We start from the raw sequence: 9,073 nt of genomic DNA, 5'->3' as shown, positions 1-9,073 counted from the left end.
AAAGGTCAACGTTTTAAGAGTATTTAGATCATGTGGGAGTATTTTACTATATTTGTTATGATGTGGGATGAGCTTCCAGAACTCAGAGTGCCTAGAATGAAAGAAGTTCCTAAAATAGCCTGCTGTGTATGTGTATACTCGCATGTTGTCACGAATGTGCCCCTTCAGCCTACCCAGATTTACATTCCTACAGATGTCCCTGCCCCGGGATGAGTGCTCAGGTTTCCACTCAACACTCCACTTAGGTAAAGACAGGAGCAAAGCATACAGAAGCAGTCAGCCGTGGACGGCACTCAGCGTATGTTATCGGCAGTAGGTGTCACTATATACATGACAGGAATCATTCCTAATCAACTGCTTGCATCAGAACTGATCCTGAAACCCCATGTGTTCACTGTGGTGACTCCTCACCACCTAGAAACAATGTCTAGCCTTATCTGTTTGGTTCTGTTCTTACATAATGGGCATTTACTGAGCAGCTACTATGAGCTAGATATGGTGCCAAGGACAGGTGACCTCCCTCGCCTGTCATTCCTTCCTTGCCAGCTACCTGCCAGGATCTCCTAATTCTGCTAAGTGTCATCTGACTTCTACAGTGGCCTACTCACCTTCCTACCTCCATATCATGTCCCTCTTTATCCTAATCATTGCTCCCTCAGTTGAAGCCTTTTTGTCTCCGATGGTCTCCCTGTAGCTGCTTCATCAGGTCCAGAGGCTCATCCTGGTATCCAAAGCCATACACTACCAACCCAATCTTTGACCATCGTCCAAAGAAGCCCTATTTCTGTGGATAGCATCCTGTCACCACAGTGAGAACCGCAGGTTGTGGAGTCAGGCCTCATTTCAGCTCCACGCTCCCTGACATCACAAAATGTGTGACCTTCAGCAAATGATTTAACCTTCCTAAGCCTGTTTCCTCATCTGCATAATGGTGTGGATGATAATATTATGTGAAATTGTCAATATTCAGCTGTTCTGTTTTTTAATTCTTGCCCGAGGATATTCTTATTGATTTTAAAGAGGGAGAGGGAGAAGGACAGGGAGAGGGAGGGAGAGAGAGAGAGAAACATCACTGTGAGGGAGAACATCGATTGGTTGCCTCCTGTATGTGTTCTGACTGGGGCTAGAACCCGAAACCTACAGAAAGGGCAGTCTCATATGGTTCGACATACTCATTCCGCCTCTCAGGATTAGGGAGATGTATAGGGAGGTTGGAGACCACGTAAGGGAATCGGCGAAGTGATTCCTGGGGAAGACCTTTTCCATTTTCAAGTCCCCACGGCTCCCTTCGCACTTGCAAGCCCAGGCTTCATAAGAGGGTTCCAGAAGGCTCCGAAATGTGTGTGCTGAGGAGACACGTGCCAACACACTCCCAGGAAATCTGTGCTCCAGGAGGTGGGTTGTTTATACTCCTCTGAGTTGGGGTTCTCTGAGAACACCCCAGGTTGGTAATTTGCAGAAGGACTGGTGGACCCAGCATGTAGCTGTGCTCACTGCCATGATTTATTACCGTGAGAGGGTGCAGAGCAAGATCAGCACAGGAAGCAGCAGGGGGTGCAGCCCAGGGGAACCAGGCCCAGCTCCCAGCATCCCCTCCCAGTGGTCGCCCAGGACGCGCTGAACTCCTCCAGCCACGTGTGAAATGTGGCCCGCCAGGGAGGCTCGGTGCTCAGGGTTTTCAATGGGGCTCGCCGCATGAGCACCCTCTGCCTTGCACAAATCCAATTTCCCGACTCCCAAGGGGGAAGCAGGTGGTCAGCATCATCCATGCTGTTTAAACAAACAAACAGTTTAGTCACAGGGAGCCCCTGATCAGCTCCGGAGTGGTGGGGACCCTCCCGAGATCCAAGTTCCCAGATGCCAGCCAAGGGCCAACCTTGGAAGCAGGCCTTTCTGGGGATGCAGTCTCAGACCTGCTATGTTAGCTCCTTCCTGCACATGCTCCTCATTCTGAGGGGTTTTGACACGCAACACCTGCTACACTCGTTCCAAAGGTGCCCGTGGCTGCCTTTTCCTGCCTTTAGCTGCCTGTGTTTACTGTCATTAACCAGGGTAGGTTGGACTGTCTCGGTTTCACTGAGGCCGAGGGCTCATGCGTAAGGCAAAGCGCTACATGCCAGCCCTGAGAGGAGGGCGGCGTGAAGAAGGCGGGAGAGAGGCAGGGTCTTCCGGGGAGGGGCCTCCTCACTGCTTGGCACCTCCCTAGGGATCTCTCCACCTGGGAAGCCCGGCTCTTCCCAGCCGCAGTGCTCATGCTGACTTAATCAGATGACCAAAAAGTAGAATGAAAGCTCTTTTTCCTCTTTTCAGCCTTAAAGTTCTCCATTCAATCTGCTCTCTGGATTGCCCATGCTCTGTTATACCTGCTGGCTCCCACTGTGCTGCTCTGGTTTTTCTTTCTTCTCAAGTCTGACCCCGGGGCCCTGAAAGTACTACTCAGGATAAAGGACATGTGTACATTTTTGAAATTTTTCCTGATTGCGTACTTCCACAAGAGAATTTCTGCTTAAAACCACATCAACACAAGAATGAGAATGCCAAATCAGAGAAAGGATAGTTAATTGTACCAAGAAATGGTACCAATGCTGAAACTGAATAGGCAAACCAGAAAAAAAAAAAAAAAAACTAGACAGACAGGCCCAAGAAACAGGAAATAATGAAAGATCTATCAGTCAGCAGGTCAATGAACTGGATGGATAAGAAAGGCTTTGAAGAATGCCGAGTGTGATGGGGTCAGGGCAGGTGGGAGCTCAGAAATACAGAGCAGACAAAACAGGACATTTTCTAAGAATTAATCTAGCCATCCAGAAAACAATAAGGGGGCAGGTGGTCAATGATGTAAGAGAGCACCAGCAATAAAAGATAGATAAATTGGGCTTCATTAAAATTAAGAGCTTATGTTCATTAAAAGACGGCAGTAAGAGTGCACAAGGCAAGCCAAGACTGGGAAAAAATATTCACAACACATATTTTCAAGAAAGGACATATCCAGAACATAAAAAGGAATCTTGTGAATCAAGAAGAAAAAGGTCCAACCCTAAATTCTCAAGCTGAGAGAGTTTATCACCCTGATCTTCTTTGTTGCCGGATCGCACAGCCATTTTAAGTTAGAAAATGCAATAAGAAAATGACAACTACAGAAATGCACTTTGCTCAGTAATGTTTGACTTATTGCAATATTTAATTACCCACTTGGTCATTCACAAAAATTCTCAGTGGTAATTGGTGGCTGTTGCTATAATAGTACATTGCCCATACTTCTATTTCTTGTGCTATCTGGGGCCTGGAAGGATCCTGAGGCTTATTAAAAGAAACATGATTTACTTGCATAAAACTGATCAGTTTTGAGGAATTGTTAATGTTGTTGAAGTGGTTTTTGTGGATGCAGAACAAATGGTAAACTTGAATTGGCCCCTCTTATAAGACTTTGGAAATTAAATCTGCTTAAGTTATGAAGTCATGTTCATGGCCTGATTCATGTACCATCAATATGTGTCTATCATTAAACATTGTGATACTTGAAGAAAAAGGAAAACAAAAAGATTGAACAGCCACTGCACTAACCAAATAGCCAACAAGGTATGAAAAGGTGATCAAAGTCATTAGTCAGGAAAATGCAAATTAAAACCCACCCAAACACCTGAAACCAATATAATATTGTATGCCAACTGTACTTCAATAAAAGAGAGAGAGAGAGAGAGAGAGAACAAAATAAGACATCACTACATACTCACCAGAATGGCTGAAGTTAAAAAGACTGACAATATGCCCTAGCCAGTTTGGCTCAGTGGATAGAGCGTCAGCCCACGAACTGAAGGGTCCCTGGTTCAATTCCAGTCCAGGGCACATACCTTGGTTGCCGGCTTGACCCCTGGCCCTGGTCGGGGTGCATGAGGAGGCAACCAATTGATGTGTCTTTCTCACATCGATGTTTCTCTCTGTGTGTCTCTCCCTCTCCTTTCCACTGTCTCTAAAAATCAATGGAAAAATATCCTCAGGTGAGGATTAACAAAACAAAAAAGACTGACCATATTATATATTGGAAAAGATGTGAAATAATTCGAACTTTCATTCACTTCTGGTTGGAGAGCAAATTAGTACAATTGCTTTGAAAAACATAGGATAAACCTATGCCTCTCCTAACCCTAGAACTTGCTCTCCTAAATCTCCAAAGAAATGAGTGCATGGGGTCCCCTAAAACACACATTCAAGAAACTTAATTGCCGCGTTACTCCTAATAACCCCAAATGTTGTCCTGGAAACAGCCCAAATATCAATCAACTGGAGGCCAGGTAAACCAACTGTGCTCCATCCATGCAATGAAATGCTACCTAACAATAGAAAGAGCATCATGGCTGCACTCCACCACAAGGATGAAGCTCACAGACATCACACTGAGTGAAAGGAGCTGACACAGAAGAACACCTGGGAGTCTGACTTCATTCACACAAAGTTCAAGAACAGGTAAACTGGGTGACAGATGTCGGAATAGAGGTCATTTCCAGGAATGGGGAGGGGAGGGGGGATTGATGGGATGAACCACCAGGGAGCTTCCCAGGGCTGGAAAGTTCTACATCTTGATCTGGAGGTACATGCACAGTGTGCATATATGGAACAGCCATCCTGCTGCTATTCACTTAAGGTTTGTACAACAAAAATGAAAACAATGGCAGCTGACAACTTGAGGGCAACTGACAAAGACGTTGGCTCAAGCAAAGATTCCTAATACTCCTTCCCCAGGTCAGGAACTGAGACCCAATTACATGCATGGGCAGCCCTGGGCCCACAGGTGCAGGAAGGTATATGATTTACCTGGGAAAAACAATTTGTACTGGAAAGCTGGCAGTTTATCTTGGCAAATAAGGAAAAGATTCATTCATTAGTTTACTCAACACCGAACAAATGGCTACAGCTTATCAGGCAGTTAAACACACAGGATGTGCGTGTGTGTGTGTGTGTGTGTGTGTGTGTGTGTGTGTGTCCATATTTTCATGTTAAGATGCTATCTTTTAATATAAAGGAGATTTTTTTTTCAAGGTGGTGAATTAGGGCTGACTCAAAAGCCTTGGAAAGGAAAATATTCAGAAACTGGGTAAAACCTATCTATTCGAAAGATGTGAACTTTGACCCTATTTGCATAGGTATAGTTTCTCTTTTACTGAATTAATTGCTCTAGGTGTTCAAGGTGGATTTAGATGATAATGTACTAGTTGCTAATATTGCCCCAATCTATTTCTTTACTCTAGAGAGATAAATGAAAAACCTGAGGTAAGTCTATGTTTGTGCATATACTAAACATCATTACTTTTAAACACATTGTTCAAAAAAAAAACAAAAAACCCACACACACACTGTTCATTCATTTAGTGGCTATTTATAAAATCCCTGTAATGTGCTATATAGCTAATTCATCACCATCCTCCAAGGAGGGTCCAAGCATATAAACCTTTAATGAAAAGAAAAAAATTGCCTTAAGCATTTGTTAATTTTTATTTATTTTTTTGTTTTTTAAAATGTACATTTTATTCATGGTTATTACTAGGGAAAGAACTCCATAGAGTAAAAGGATTCTAAGCATAGATCAAAAAATCTGTAACATTTGGGGCTATTGCTAGGACATACTAGTACTGGTTTACCAAAAATACAAACTCTGATATGTAGCATAGATGAGTGATTTTAAATTTTAAGATGCGTAGCTGGAAGCCCTTATTCACAAATTTGAATCGGCAGAATTCAGAAACCTGTGTGCTTGACAGCAAGGCGAAAGACTCCCAAATAGGTCTACCCATATCCATCTCCCAGTGACCTTTGCCGACAAGCGACAAATTGATCTGTAACAAATGTATGGCTGAGGCACATGAAAAAAAAAATAGTGTAATAATAATAATTATGTCCCTCTAAATAAAATAACACATTTTGAGGATTCTAAGAGACTTTTAAAATGGTATGCTAGAATTCCACCTTTACACTGGACCTGAGAAACAAGACCGGGGACTCTGTAAGGGCCTTTATTTGTAAGCGCTCTTCACATCAGACTCCCGTGGCATATGGCAGCTGCGCATCAATGGGCAGAATTTGCTCCCATGTTGACTTCAATCCACTTAATAATGAGCTGTGCGTTAATGGCCTTTGTAAATGGGATGAGGTGCCTGGCAAGGTGGGGAGCCGCCTCTCCCTGGAGCTTGATCACCTGTGAAAGGTTTTTACAGAAAGTGTTCCTGCAGCACCTGGGAGAGTTCACTACTTAATCAGTGATGTCCACCTTCCTTCCAACTTTAAGATTCTGTGAGTCCAGTTCAACTTTTCTGTCACCTGAACGGGTCTTGGGTAAATATTTCCTGAACTGAGGCAGTTGAATTCGCACTGGGTCCTCATTTCCTTTGCTGTCATCTCATGGTTGGCTGTGATGTGCCACATAACTGCCTGTACAGGAGGAATACAAGGAAGGATAGCTGACAGAGTTGGGCCAAGACATAAAGCAAGATCCTCTAATTCCCAGCACTGCTTTATGGACCCAACACAGAGAATGAAGGGAAGAACTAATTCGCCGTGTGGTCCTGAGTGAGACTTGCAGTAACAACTTCCATCTGCAATTTGCTTTCTCTTCTACAAAACACTTGCTCTCACATCTTCTCATTTGTTTCTCAAAACAACCCTGTCAGGAGGGACAGGTATGACTGTCCCCATTTGACAGATGGGGAAACTAAGGGTCAGGAAAACTAAAGGCTCTTGTCTTAAGCCCAAGGCTCTTTCTACTCTGCCCGTCACTTTACTCAGGGATTGGAGGTGCAGCCCAGAGCAGAAGGATATAACTCACGCCTCTATTTCCTCTTCTGGAAAAGTAAAGGGTTGAATTAGTTAGGCACTGAAATTTCTTCTAGATCTAAATAAATGCCTAATTTCTCCAGGAAGAGTTGTTCTACAAACCAAAAAAGTGAGCCAACTGGGAACTTGGTGGGGGAGGGACTGAGGAGAGGACAAATCGCTGAACTTCCTTAGGAGTCAGTTATTTCCTTCCTGACAGCCTTCTTGTTCTGGCTCTTCATTTCACCCATTCATGCAAATAAATGCATCATCACTTGTGAGTCAAGCTGGAGGTATGTGCAAACAACACCTGCTTCACGCTGTGCTCCTGGAATGTGAATAAAAGCTCCATTTGTATGAGGGTCACCTAAGGTCACACCAAGCCCGGGAGTTGCATAAGTTCTCCTTCCTCACTCAGCTCCAGCTCTTTGGGATACTCTTGGGGCCCTGAAAAGTTTGGGATCCACTCTTTGTAGAATAATTTCCAGGGACTCTTTTCCAGATTTAGGTCAATGGACAGCCTGATAGTTTCATCGGGAAGCAGGATTCTGGGGAGCTCCCCGGCACTGAATAGGTGAGCTTACCCTTTCACGATGTGGATGTCAGATTTCTTTCCCTAAAGACTCTTCTTATGCTTTCCTCTCCTCCTTGGTTGCTTGCATTAGGTTATTCGCTGTTTCAATGCGTAACTGTCCTTGAATGCTGCTATGGAAGCCTAGTGCCCAATGTAATGGTATTTGGAGGTGAGGCCTTGGGAGGCGATTATGTCATAAAGAAAGAGCCCTCATGAATGGGATTAATTCTGGTATAAAAGAGGCTCCAGAGAGACCCTTCACCCCTTCCACCTTGTGAGCTTATAGCAAAATGCAAAATATGAACCAGAAAGTGCCCAGTTATTGGAAGTTACTAAAGAAACCGTGACTGAATAGAGACTCTACCATGTTTATGGATTGGAAAATACAATATCATAGAGAAGAGCCAAGACAATTTTGAAGAATAATTGGAGTACTTACCTTACCAAATGTCCAGTCTTGTCATAAATCTGTTGGAACTGAGAGAATGTGATAGTAACACAATAAGAGGCTGGAACTAATGGAGCAGCAAGATCGGCCCAACAACTGTCCCCCGGGGGTTATGAACACTTGGTGTGTGAGAGAGGAGCCATTAGAAACCAATGGGAGGAAAGTGGGCTGGTTAATGTAAAGGAACATTAGGTGCAGGGACACTTACTATCCATTTAGGGAAAAAAAGAAAAAAGAAATTAGTTCCATGTTGCACAACAAGCATACAACAAAATTCCATGGATTAAAAAATCTAATTATAAAAGGCAACAAGTAAAAATCCTTAGAAGAAAATATAGGGAAATAACTTTCTAACCTCAAAGTAGGAAAGGATTTTTTAGACAAGACACACAAAAAAAGCATAAACCATACAGGAGATGATTTGTACATTTTAAATTTCTATACCATGAGAAAAAGAAAATATAAACAAGGCCACAGCCTAGAAGACATATGCAACAAAGAGTATAGACTGTTACCGAGGAAGTATAAGAATTCTGCCTGGCCGGTGTGCCCAGTGGTTGAGCATCAGTCCATGTACCAAGAGGTCGCCAGTTCGATTCCCAGTCAGGGCACATGCCCAGGTTGCAGGCTTGATCCCCGGTAGAGGAAGTGCAAGGGGCAGCCGATCAATGATTCTCTTTCATCATTAATATTTCTATCCCTCCCTCTCTCTCCCTTACCCTCTGAAAGCCATAAAAATATATTTAAAAATAAAATAAAATTAACTGTGGTTACTCCCTGGCAATGAGCAAGGAGACACCCGATTGGTGGCATTGCTCTTACCAGTCAGGTGCAAAGCAGATGTACAGTCCTTAGCTTGATGCCTGTGTTGGTGGCCAGAGCTGTTCATGCCTGAGGCACATGAAAAATAAACAAATAAATAATATTAATAAATTAACTGTGGTGATGGTTACACAATTCTATGAACATACTAAAAGCCTTTGAATTTTATGCTTTTAGTGGGTGAATTGTATGGTATGTAAATTTTACCTCAATAGAGCTGTTTTTAAATATTTTTATCTAAGTGGATAATTTATAGAAGAGAAAAATCCAAAATCCAATAAGCATGCAGAAAGATGTTTACCTACAATAGCCGTGAGTCAAAACTGTGAGGCAGAATTTCATGCTTATCCTAGCTGCCAAGATCTCAGTGTCCAACAGTACCAAGTCGGGCCAAGAAGGTAAAGGAATAGGAGCATCAAACAGGC

This window comes from Myotis nattereri, assembly GCF_964212035.1.
Source record: "Myotis nattereri genome assembly, chromosome: 15".
NCBI classification, from domain to species: Eukaryota; Metazoa; Chordata; class Mammalia; order Chiroptera; family Vespertilionidae; genus Myotis; species Myotis nattereri.
The sequence above is the reverse complement of the archived record's forward strand: the minus strand, read 5'-3'. Positions refer to the sequence as shown.